The 13554-nt window shown below is 41.9% G+C and overlaps 1 non-coding gene and 1 pseudogene across 1 annotated transcript; one reads left to right on the forward strand and one right to left on the reverse strand.

The window, feature by feature from the left end:
• The first annotated feature begins 292 nt into the window (after positions 1 to 292).
• On the forward strand, positions 293 to 406 carry LOC115070526 (annotated as a pseudogene).
• Positions 407 to 714: 308 nt separating this feature from the next.
• On the reverse strand, positions 715 to 816 carry LOC115070527. The gene has a single exon (XR_003849676.1). It is a non-coding gene; the product is annotated as a U6 spliceosomal RNA (small nuclear RNA).
• Between the last annotated feature and the right edge of the window lie 12738 nt (positions 817 to 13554).

The following is a 13554-nucleotide window of genomic DNA, read 5'->3' on the forward strand; positions in this document are numbered from 1 at the left end:
AGTTACTACAGTTATACAATATTGAACTCAGTATAAGTCCTGTAAGACATAAAATTGGATGAGTTTTTAACCTTTAAAAAAGATCTCCATTTCATTTTAGAATATATTGTTCCTTGCAGAAAGACTCATTGTTTTTGCTACTAACACTGAGATGTTGGTGCATGCATCTCTAATCTGTATGTATCTGATTATTACTAGTCATAATCGGTTGCACTTGGATCCTTGGCGCCTGTGTGTGTCTATAAAGTCATCGGGTAGATTTCAGCGCTAATGTTTATCACCTCTACTAATTATCACTTCTCGGCCTTTTGGCTAAGATGAAGTGTAGTTATCTGTTCTTATCAGTTTAATACTTCCTCCTTTTAAAAAATGGCTTTCTTGGGGCTGGAGAGATGGCTCAGCAGTTACGAGCACTGGCTGCTCTTGTAGAGGACCCAGGTTTGAATCCCAGCACCTACATAGCAGCTAACCACCATCCTGACTCCAGTTCCAGGGGATCAAATGCTTTCTGACCTCTGCAGGCATTGAATGACACAGGTGCACTTGCATACACGTAGGCAATACACTCATACACATAAATAAAAATAATAAATATATAAAATGGTTTTCTTTTCTTTTTTCCACTTCTTGTTTGTCTTTTTCTTTTATATGTATTGGTACTGTGCTTTAAGTATTATTTTTACCTTATTTTTAAAAGCATTTATAGTCTTTAAAAAAAATATGGAACCCTTCACGAATTTGCGTGTCATCCTTGCGCGGCGGCCATGCTAATCTCTGTATCGTTCCAGTTTTAGCATATGTGCCGCCCAAGCGAGCAGCATACTTAGTCTCTTTACAGACTTTTATTGCATAAACAGATTTTTTCTCTCTTGCTCTTTCCTCTCCATCTCCCATTCTTCTCTTCTCTATTTCTTTTGAGTCGTGCTTATATTTTCATCTTTCCTTGCTCTTTTCCTGTATTTCTTCTTTTATTTCATTACTTTTCCCTTAATTCATCTTTAACTTCATAGCTCATTTTACATTATTTTTCTATTTTTCATTTCTGCATTTATGGTGATGAGTAATTGTCTTTTAAAAAAAATTTTTTTTTGGCTTTCTGAGACAGGGTCTCCTTGTAGCCCCAGCTGTCCTGGAACTCACTATGTAGACCAGGCTGGCTCGAACTCACAAAGATCTGCCTGCCTCTGCCTCCCGAGTGCTGGGATTAAAGGCGTGCACCACCACGCCCGGCCTTATTTATTATTTTTATTTTATATGTATGAGTGTATTGCCTGCATGTAGTTAGGTGCACCTGGGTCATGCAATGCCTGCAGAGGTCAGAAGAGGATGTTGGATTCCCTGCAAATGGATGGTTTTAGCTGCCGTGTGGGTGCTTGGACTCGAACCTGGGTCCTGTGCGAGAGCAACCAGTGGTCTTAACCACTGAGCCATCTTTCCAGCCCAAGTAATTGTCTTTAACTAATTTTAATTCTATTTTTATATCCAGTGTGTTTTGCTGTTGTTACCATTACAGAAGTTGTTTTTCTCCTCTCTGAGTGGTAATGGAAACTGAGTCCTCAAGAGAATGTTGCTCCACTTGTATAAATTGCAACACAGAAAAACAAGAAACATAAAAAGTAAAGCAACATAATATCTCCAAAAGATCATAATTCCTCAATTACTGAATCCAAAGATAATTAAATGATTGAAATACAAAACAAAGAATACAAAAAGTCTAGGTTTTAAAACGACCAATACTTCAGAGAGGATACAGACAAGCAGACCATGAAGTAAAGAAGTAGGTTCAGAACCTGGAGGATAAATTCTGCAACATGCTTGGACAAAATCAGCAATGGGATTGAGATTTCAAAGTAAAAAAATGTTGGAAATGAAAACTTCAATAAATCAATTTTTTAAAGCAGTAGAAAGCCTCATCAATACTCTAGATTAAGCAGATGAAAGAATACCAGATGTTAGCCAGATGTGGTGGTACACACCTTTAATCCCAGCACAGCAGATCTCTGTGAGTTTGAGACCACAGGTTCCAGGCCAGGTAGGAGACCCCCATTTGAAAAAGACCAAAAAAAAGAATACCATATGTTGAACAAAAGGTCAAGAAAATGCTACATTTAGACACCAACAAAGAAACATAGATAAAACAAACATGAAGACAGCAACTTAGGGGAAATCATGAGACTCTGTGGTGTGGAAGGAAGAGCTGAGATAAAACTACAGGCATGAAAACCTACTCAGCAAAATTACAGCAGATATTCCACAAATTTAGGGAAATATATGGACATCTAAGTATAAGAGACATTTAGAACCCTAAATGAGCATAACCAGAAAAGAACCAGTCCACAGCACATAGTAGTTGAAAAGCTAAGACTCCGATCAACAACAAAATTATTGAAATCTTCAAGAGAAAAACACCAACTCACCTGCACAGGCAAACTCATATAATAACATCAGACCTTGTAGAAGAAACCCAAAAAGCCAGAAAGCATAAAATGATACATTTTTAAGGTCTTAGAGGAAATAACTTCTAACCAGCATTATTATAGCCAGAAAAATAATCTTTTATAATCAATGGACAGATAAAGGCATTTCGAGATAAGAACATGCTTAAAAAAAAAAAAAAAAAAACAGTCATGACCACTAACCCAGCACAACTGGGAATTCTATGCACAGACAGGGGAGAAGGACAGAGGCAAATGTCAGGGCTTGGGAAAGAATATGTTCCATGACAGCAGTTGATAATAAAATGACAGTTGGAGGAAAACCAAACATGTCCAGTGCAGTAAACCAGAAAATAGGGATAAGAGAGAAAGACAAGAAGAGGCAACATTCAAACCAACCAGGAAACACAACACTACAGGAACCAGCAAATACCTCTCATAGCAACCCTAAATGTAAATGATTTAATTTTCCAGTTGAAATACATAAACAAGACCCAACTGTTTGTTGCAAGAAACACACCTCACTGGCAAAGACGCACAAACACTCTATGTGAAAGGATGGAAAATTAAATAGCAAGTAAACAGAGGCAAAAAACCAATCAGGAGTATCTATGCTCATCTGGCAAAGTAAACCTGAAACCGCAATTAGTCAGAAGAGATTAAAGAAACAGTTCATGAAAAAGATATAACAATTGTAAATATATGTTTACCTAATGTTGGTACATTCAATTTCATAAAACAAATACTACTGAACATAAATGGTTAGGTCCAGATACAATAATAATGGATACAAAAAAAAGAAATACAAATGTCCAAGAAATATGTGGAAAAACTGTTTAGGATCCTTAGTCATCAGAGAAATGAAATCAGTCCCACAATGAGATTTCTACTGTACTCCAGTCAAAACGGCTATCATACACATAGTAAGAAATGCTAGATAGGCTACATGAAGTAAAGAGCCCTCATCCACTGTTAGCAGGAATATAAATTCACGCAGCCACTGTGTAAATCAGCATGGAAGCTCCTCAAAAGAATGAAAAATAAAACTACTACGTGGATTAGCTACACCACTCCTAGGTATATACTCAAATGAATCTAAGCCAACATACCACATATATGTGTCCATAATTTATTGGACACATTATTCACAATGGCTAGCTTATGGAATCAACCTAGGTGTCTACCAACACATAATAAATGACAAGAATGTGGCGTATATACATACACAATGGAATTTTATTAAGTGAGAAAGAACAAAATTATGTCAGGTTCCAAGAAAAAAAAAGCATGGAATGGAGAGCACAATTTTAAGTGACAGAATCAAGACTCAGAAAGTCGCATATTTCTTTTCATAATCAGAATATAGATTTTAAAATATATACATGCTCATCAACCAGGAAAACAACCACATCTGTGTGTGTATGTCTGTCTGTCTGTAAGTGGGTCTATTAGAGGACTATAGATCAGTGGGGGGAGTGCAAGAGAGGGTAATTGGGGTGAATATGAGCAGAGTGCATTATATATGATGGAGATGTCATCATGAAACCCATCATTTTTGTATTATGGACATATGTCAATTAAAAATAAAAGGTAAACAAAATAAAATAAATCACTAAGTTGGAAGACAGAAGTCCTGAAATCTTTAGATCCCAATCTGTAGATCAACTAACTACATTTTTGGTCTATAGTCAAATGTTAGAACAGTTTAGGTATTTATTGTCCTAAGAAATTATTTTTAGTGAGATCACTTTTAAAAGCTCTTAGAGTTGGGAACATATCTATTTGAAAAGTTTACTCTATAAGATGATATAATCTATTATTCAATACTCTGATTTTACATGTATAATTTTCAACATATTCTGTATCCAATTCATAGGTTTCTCTCCAGTATGGTTTTGGAAACTCCTGGCTTGAATCTGGATATTATACCTCAGAACTAAGAACGCAGGAAGCAAGTCCCAGTGACTGCTGCCCCTGGCTGCCAAGTTGCTTTAACACTAAAGAGAAAGTCCAGCTACTGTGGGAAAAGGTGGCATGCTTCAAGTTCAGAAACTACAAAGGTCAGAAACACCCTCTTTCTTGCTTGGCACTGCCTACAAGGTGGCTACCATCACCTGTGCCGGATCATGGCTGTCCACAGACCTCCAGTAAAGCCCCAAGTCATCAAAGAGAATCGAAAAGTTCATCCAGCACCAATCAAACTGGTATGTCAAAAGTAAGTACAACTGGTGGAAACTCAGAGGTGTGGACAACGATGTGGAGAAGATTCAAGGGCCAGATCCCGATGCCCAACGTTGGTTACAGAAGCAACAAGAACACAAAGCAGTTGCTGCGCAGTGCCTTCCAGAAGTTCCTGGTCATAACACCAAGGAGGTAGAAGTGCTCCTGGTGGGCCACAGATGTGCTGTGCTGAGGTCGCTCACGATGTTTCCTTCAAGAGCTGCGAAGCCATCGTGGAAAGAGCAGCACAGCTGGCCTCAGAGTCACCAGTCCCAGCGCCAGGAGGCACAGTGAAGAAAGCGAATAGAAGCTCACATGCACATTTTATTTGTGCTTAAATAAAAAGATGATTGACAGCATAGCCCGCATTGATTCTGATTGTTTTTACCATGATCCTCCCACATTCCCATGTTTGTGCTTACAAACATGTTCCTTGTTAACGCTTTGAGGGGCCCCTTGGTTGGCATATTGGTGCCCATTGCTTGGAAGGAGGCTAGTGTGCATGGAAGAGTTTGCAGACAGATACTTCCAAGAAACATGGTGGAAAACTGCCAAGAAGAGTTGCCAAAGAAAGACTAAAACATAAGATAAAGATCACTTGAAGGTTCAACAGCTCCAGCTGTGACTCATCCTTGACTCTCCACCCACACTTCCTGAAGGACTTACAACTGCACAGCTCCAGACACTCTGCCTCAGAGGCACTGAGACCTGAATTAATGCTCTGTTTCACAATTTGCAGTCCCAGCACAACTCATAATTGAAGTCACTGTCTTCAGATAAGGTGCTGACTGAAGGGCACTGGAAGCCATTCTGAGCCATTCTGCTTTATAGAGGGCAAAGGTCAGCCGTCAGGACCCCAGTGAACTGGAGGCCTGGGAGAAGTCTGGTGAGAATGCAGTGATGGGGAAGACAGGCAGAAGCAGCCGAAAGGACCAAATGGAGAAAACACGGAGGGTGGCCAGCACTTCTGCCCAAGATCCCAGCAGAGCAGAGGCTGGCAGCCAGGCTGGTGAGGACAGTTCTCCATAATGAGACAATTCTTTGTATGGGGATCATAGTACAGACAGTAACAACCAATACAGTGAATCACCTTCAGGGCATACTTGGCCAGCTCACTGGGCAGCTATAAATCAGTTAGCAGACAGCCTAGCCTGCCAGACAGGAATAAAGCATGCAGTGTGGTTGATCTGGAAATAGAATTAAATAGGAAGAGTCCCTGAGACTCCATTAGAAGGCTCCCCATAACAACAGCTGGATACAGGAATGGGAACGGTGAGGATAGGCTTATTACCCGGCCCTGTAGCACCAGTAACAATAAGCATCATGTTCGTCAGGAGATGGAAGCTAAGATTTACACTACCATTCTGTAACCACAGCAAGCCTGAAGAAACTAGATCTGTTACAATCCATATTTTAAAGTTGTGGAAGCTATGTTCACAGAACAGTTGAGGAAATCTCCCGAGTAACAGAGGAATGGGGATTTGAACCCAAGAAGCTGGACTAGAGGAGCCATGCTTTTAATAACTGTGCTGTTCCTTCTTGGGACTTCCCCAACGCCTTCTGTTCACACCAGTCACATAGGAAGTGTGTGTCTTACCACGAGCAGCAGTTTTCAGGGCGAATGCTGAAATCTGACAATGATTCCTTCACTCATCCTGAATGTCAGCACTCAGAACACCACAGTGAAATACACACACACACACACACACACACACACACACACACACATACACACACACACACGACTCGTCCTATGCCTGGCAAGCTAGACTGAATGGATGCAGTGAAATACACACACACACACACACACACACACACACACACACACCTGCCTTGCTCAGCTGACATCAATAGGTTAAGAAAAAGATAAGGCATATATTATAACAGGAACCAATAGAAACAAAATTAGAATCCAATTCAGGTTTTTGGTTTTTTTTCTTTTGAAAAGAGGAGCAGATGGAATAGACATAATAGAGGTAAAGTGATACTGAATCTGGGAGAGCCAGTGATCTACTCACCCACTGTTTGGTGCTCCCTAAATATCCAATGTCAGTGCCTGCCAGGGCAGGTCTATAGCCATATGTATACGTGTATTGCCTACATGTAGGTAAGTGCACCCATGTCATGCAATGCCCGCAGCAAATGGGAAATTTGCCCAAGATCAAAGCTGGAAGTAGTGTTGGCATTCAAATCCATGTTTATTCAGTTTCGAAGCCCATCTTTCCACTATAATCTAAAGGAATGTATCTCCAACAAATACATTTAGATAATTAATATTTAATGTAATTAGCTAAAAATGCAACTCTGCTCATTTTACTCCAGATCTGGAATTAAGACCGTGAGCGAAGTTCTTTATCTGACTTGGAAAAGATGGAGAAGTTCTTCCAGTTTATTTTTGTTTGTCTGAAGCTCCTTAAGAGAGTAGAATACCAGTTTTTAGAACCAAGATAAGAAAGTTTAATTTCATTTCTAAAAAATGAAGAGTGGGGGCTGGAGAGGTGGCTCAGCAGTTAAGAGCACTGACTGCTCTTGCAGAGGACCTGGGTTCAATTTTCAGCACCCACATGGCAGCTAACAACTGTCTGTAACTCCAGTTCTGGGGGATCTGATACCCTCTTCTGACCTCCATGAGCTTTGCAAAACATGGGTGCACCTACCTACAGGCAGGCAATACACACATACACATAAATTAAAATTAATAAATATTTATAAAAGAAGAATAAAGAGTCATTAAAGTCAAAAATAGAGTTTAAGACAGAGTCCAGAACTTAATTATCCTGAATTTTAGGCAGCAACAATATAACCAAAATGACTTCAAAGAAACAATACAGAAAACTTGGGGAAATGTTTTATAAGTGAGGGCTGGTGCTCTATGGCAGAGTGCTAGCCTACCATGTATGAGGCCCTAGGTTTAATTCTCAGTACTTAAAAAAAAAATAGTTACAGGACTTATCAAGGGAAACATAAGTCTGATGGGATTGAGGCCTTCTCTGGAGGAGAGAATTCATGTTTGCAACTATAAACCTGGCCAAAAATCCATGGTTTGGGAGGCCCTGGGGAAGAACCTACTATTGCTGTTTTGCTAAAAGGTCAAGTTATCAAACTATGTTCTAAATATTTATTTTTATATCCAAATATCTGGGCTTCTCTCAACCTTGATCAGAGAAGCTTCTTTTTGCAGGGGGCATAGTTAATGCAGAGACTCATAACTGTTCAAGGCGCTGAGAATAAGTGGCTGTAAGTGCTTAGCCCTAGATGGGACAGCTACCTTAATCTCCTTCACCCCGGGCTCAGAGAATATTGAGGAAGAGGGGCTGAAGGAATTCAAGAGCCAGTGGGTAGGGAGGAGTGCTGCGAAACGCTGTGATCTGAGCGTGACATGGCCTGTGCACACGTGAACACACAATACCTGTGGTCACTTGCATAAGACCCACACAAGGTCAAGTAGGTTAAAAGTTCAGCATGGGTGGAGGAGGAGTTCCCAAGGCCCCATCCCTGAGAAGCCATCGGCAGTTGGCAGATGCAGGTGAATGGAAGGCCACTTTTGTCTGGCGGTGTCGTCACTGGTGGGTTGTCCATGCCCCACTGGACAGCTCCACACTCATCATGTGAACATGGATGGCACTAATTGGATTCAATGGATTTTTTTTAAAAGGGCATGAATTTGGGAGGGAGATGTGTTGCGGAGGATGGGGAATTTGGAAGGATAAAGTGGAGGGTGGAGATGATCAAAACACATTGTATACATGTATGAAAAATTCAAACAATAAATGAAAAATATTGTTTTAAAAAATTTATAAGATAAAGTTTAGCAATATGAAATCCTCGTCTTTTATTTACTATGTCTATATATAGCGCCTTCATTTTTCAAGTTTTTATTTTTTTTCTTTTTCCTCTTTTTTTTCTTGTTTTAATTTTTTAAATTTTCTTTTGTTGTTTTGTTTTGTTTTACTGTGTTTTGTTTTGAGACAGGGTCTCACTATGCAGCCCAGGCTGGCCTGGTACTTGCTGTATAGCCCAGGCTGTTCTTGACTTGTAACCCCTTCGGCCTTAGTCTCTTTCATGTTGGGATTACAAGCACAAGCCACCACACAGAAACAACTTCATCAATTTGAACTCACCTCTCACTCGTGTAGAGCAGAGAAAAAGAGCCTGGTGTGGTGGCTCACACCTTTAATCCCAGCACTTGGGGAGCAGAGGCAAGTGGATCTCTGTGACATGGAGTCAGCCTGGTCTACACAGCAAGTGCCAGGCCAGCTGCGGTTATAGGGAGACTCTGTCTCAAAAAAAGAAAGAGAAAGAAAACATTTGCTTTTTAATATGTGCCCTAATTAAAAGAAATGGAGAAAAAAGAAAGTTAATCCTAAGTGAACATCTCTAAAATTCCCATTGTGTGGAAACTGGGCCAAAATCGTCAAGGAACTGATCTATGTAAAGCCGGGAGGTCTCTGGCCGGAATGACTGAATATTCTCAGCATTTGAAGTCACTGGTTTATCTTTTTTGTAGAAATTCCTCATCTTCAACTTTCAGCACTGTTGCCAGATTCCATGAGAAGATGCTCAAAGATAAATCACTAAGCATCTGGCAGCTCTGCAGCTCAGCCTCCTTCCTGCCCTGAGACACCAAGGTCTCCAACAGACAAATTCTGTAACTGCGTTTCCACAGATGCTTGCTGTCATCTCCCACTCGTGTCTACATGGACCACAGTGTCCTACAGCGTAGCCACTCAGCTTTTTCAGAGTTGAGGGACCCACAGCCTTACCTGCTCTGTGTTTCCACCTTTACCTCTGCATCCTGTGCAGCCTAGGGTCTCAGTAAATTAGTAAACCTCTCCACCGCACCAGGATGCAGAATCAAGGTCTCCCCATCCCAAGCAGCAGAAATGAGTTTCACACAGAGGGGTGCCTTGCTGTCTCCTCACCTCCTTGGACTACCCACATCACAGGGAAGAAAGGAGAGAAAGAGGGGTCGGGAGTGTGCTGAGCAGAGGTTCCCGCCATTAATCCTGACACTCCAAAACTCTTAACTCAATCTGTCTGTCAGAGTCCAAAAGGCCCTTGGCTGCTTAACAGCACTGGAGTGGTTTTCTTTATTTCTTTACTATTTCGTGCTATGTTTTACTAGATAAATAATTAAAATTGCTTTTATCATCAAATATTTTAAATATACCAAAACTTGGAGTGACTAATAAAATTATACCTCATTGTCCAAGTTTAGCTTCAACTGTCATCTTGACACAACTTAGAGTCACCTGACAAGGGAGTCTCAATTGAGGGATTTCCCAGATCAGATGGACCTGTGGGCATGAATGTGGGGAACTGTCTTGATTGTTAATTGATGTGGGAGGGCCCAGCCCTCCACGGATGAAACCATTCCCTGGGCAGGTGGTTCTGGGCTATGTAACAAAGCTAGCTAATCATAGGTCTGCCGGCAAGCCAGCAAGCAGCATTCCTACATGATTTCTGCGCCAAGTTCCTGCTAGAGTTTCTGCCCTGACTTCCCTCCGCGATGTGAAAACCTCTTTTTGGTCAGAGTGTATTATCACAGCAACAGAAAGGAAACTAAAGCACCTGTGTTTCTATCATTTGAAAGTTTAAGCATTGAGGACACCGAAATGCATGGGCTGGCAATATTCCCGGTCAGCTCTGTGAGTTGACCACACGCACCACACATACACACATTCCTGTACCTGCACGATTCAAGTCATGGTCTGCATCACAGACATTGGCTAATGTGTACATAGTTCATATAACTCTTCAAACTGATGAAAAGTACTATGAAACACCATGATACTCTCCTCAAGGAGAGCCTTTCACACCCAGAACACATGAGGGAATTCGGGTCCCTGAAGAAGTACTTCCTGTTGACAGATGTAACATAGATCTTGTTGTATTCGAGGTTACCATTATCCTCATTTAGAGCTGGAAGGAAGACAGAGGTCCATCCAATTCAACCTCCTCATTTTACAGATGGAAAAAGTTGAGTCTCTAAAGGACTAAGTAATATACCCAGGGTCACACAATACTTCTCAAAACAGAGCTGCAAGCCACTCCTCTTGTGTTACTCAGCTAATGATTTTTCCATCATGCCATATTGCTTTCATGAGAAATTAAAACACATGTGTCATATCCACCAGCAAGAGTTAGTGGAGGAGGGAATGTGGTACTCTGCCTGAGAACCATGCTTCTTCTGCCAAGTTCCCAGGACCCCTGCTCTCTCCTGACTACAGAGAGCCACACCCTCTGCCTCTGACCCTAAGTTTTGCCCCACCTCTCCGTAATCTGCCACACTGAGTCTCGTTCTCTCTGTCCTTACCTTGCCACCCATGCCCACCCACAATACCAACCAGGGTTCCTTGATTGGACCTTTTTCCTACTCTCTCTCTCTCTCTCTCTCTCTCTCTCTCTCTCTCTCTCTCTCTCCCTCTCCATCATTAAATAATATCCAAGATGCAAAAAACATAGAAAAGAAATAATGGGAGTCTGTTAGATGGCGCAACACGTAAAGATGCTCACTGCCAAACCTGACATCCAGAGTTTGATACCCAGGAACCACATAGTAGAAGGAGAGAACCAACTCCCACAAGTTGTCCTCTGGCACACCATGGCATTCGTATGCCCACACACTTACGCAGCCCCATACACACACAGACACACACACACACACACACAAATAAAATAAATAAATAAATAATAAATAAATAAAACAAAAATGTAAAGGAAAGGAGAACAGACAAGGGACGAACGCCCAGATAATCCACTAACAACAATCTAATGCTGGAGGGCAAAGCTCAAGCTGTCATTAGCATTCTTCCTTTGAACATGCTGCCAAGTGACTCAATCTTCCATCAATCAGCCAAGGCAGTGAAATCGAAGCCAGAGACACCAGGAAGGCTGCCACACCCAGATTTTTATGTCAGGAAGAAAGCGAGGCATCTGGACTTCCAATCACCCATTGTCTGGATATGCCACATGAATACAGCTTACATTCCCAGATGCCTTCCTGAGAATCCAGGCTCTGGTTTCCTGGGCACCATGCCACCTCTGAATGGTGTCTGTCTAAATTCCATGTAGCTGGGGAGTCTTTCCTTCCAGAAGGATTTCTGCCTGCAACCTTTGGACCCTCATGATCAGCCCTCCTAAGAAAGGTTCAGAGAGACCTGGTTCTCTGCAGTCTCAGAATCTGAATATTGGACCCTCATTTCAGAAGAAACTAATGCAGTAGAATTAATATTTTCATTCTAAAATTCTAAGGCCTGATGACTTCTGAGTCACTTAAAAAAATGTGTGTGTGTGTGTGTGTGTGTGTGTGTGTGTGTGTCTGCCAAGTGTGTGCAGGTGCCCTCAAAGGCCAGAAGAGGGCACAGGGGGTATCCTAGAGCTACAGTTATAGGTGGTTGTGAGTCACCCAGTGTGGATGATGGGAACTGAACTCAAGCCCTCTGGAAGAGCAGGAAGTGCTCTTAACCACTGAGCCATCTCTCCAACCCCTGGGTCACTATTTTATAGAGCTACAATTAGTTATTCCCAGCACAGTTTTCCTGCCAGATTCCTAAGTGGCTCCCAAAACAGCCCTCCTTCCTTCTCTTCACCTTAGTTCCTGAGCCCTAGGATTTGGATATAAAAAGGAAAAAGAACATTCATGGATGTGGGAAGACCCTTGACACTGACAGTCCACCTCCCCTGGGCGGGATCTGCCTGACAGGTCTCCAGTTCCTTGCATTTGTCTTTGTGGTATAAATATGAAACCAGGACCTTGCATATGCTGAGCAAGCACTCCACTCCCAGCACCCCCAGCACCCCCAGCACACCCAGCACACCCAGCACACCCAGCACACCCAGCACACCCAGCACACCTCCATGCTTTCATTCTTCCAGAGACCTGAGAAGAGTCAATCCCCAACCTGCTCACTCCGAGTTCTTAAGAGAGGCAGGTCCAGCAATCAAAGCTTCCAGAACCTTCTTTTTGTAGCCCAGTAAGTGCTTTAACCTCTTCAGACTCAATTTCCTCCTTTAAAACAAAGAAAATAGTTTCACCTACTTCCAAGGGTGAAACTATTTTGCTACATATTGTTTACAATATGTAAATGAGGGGGCTGGAGAGATGGCTCGGTGGTTAAGAACACTGGTTGTTCTTGCAGAAGACCCAGGTTCAAATCCCAGCACCCACATGGCAGCTAACAACTGTCCATAACTCCAGTTCCAGGGGATCCGACAGCCTCTTCTGTCCTCCACGGGCATCGTACAACCCGGGTGCACTTACCTACATGCAGGCAATACACACATACACATAAAATAAAAATAATAATTTTTTTAAGTTTAAAAAAAACAATATGTAAATGAGAAACTACATGTAAACCTCTGGACACAGTGCCTGGCACACAGTAAGCCTCCATACATGGTCTGGTGACTCATGGCAGACCTCACAGAGACTCAGTCCTGGAAGACTATTATAAATTGGGTCCTGTGCAACCCCTTCTAATATGTAAGATGAATAACTAGAAAGGTATTTATTCTCTTTCATTCATGACCATGGTTAGGATAGACAGCCATGTGCTCTAGGCATAATCGAAGGTGCTCATGATCCCTTACATCCTGAAGGCAGTTTTCTATCTCAGTTAATCCCCTTTCTTGGAGGCTGCAAGGCCATCTTTAAAGTGGACTCGATGTTCTTTGTTAGGCTAAAAAGAGGGCATGTTCAAGTGCCCTGTCAGCCTGATTCACCTTCCAGAGCCAACCATCTGATGGCTGCTGCCTTTCACACATCATTTCCATCAGCCTAGCGTAGACTCTCCTTTCCATCTCCTTTCCCCCCTGCCTCTTGTTCTTTTTCCAGTCTTCTGGATACTCATCAGAGACTCATCTAAAAATTACTTTTGCATCCAAAAGCTTGGGTGGG

Source organism: Nannospalax galili, unplaced genomic scaffold (assembly GCF_000622305.1).
Source record: "Nannospalax galili isolate Female #2095 unplaced genomic scaffold, S.galili_v1.0 scaffold497, whole genome shotgun sequence".
Lineage (NCBI taxonomy): Eukaryota > Metazoa > Chordata > Mammalia > Rodentia > Spalacidae > Nannospalax > Nannospalax galili.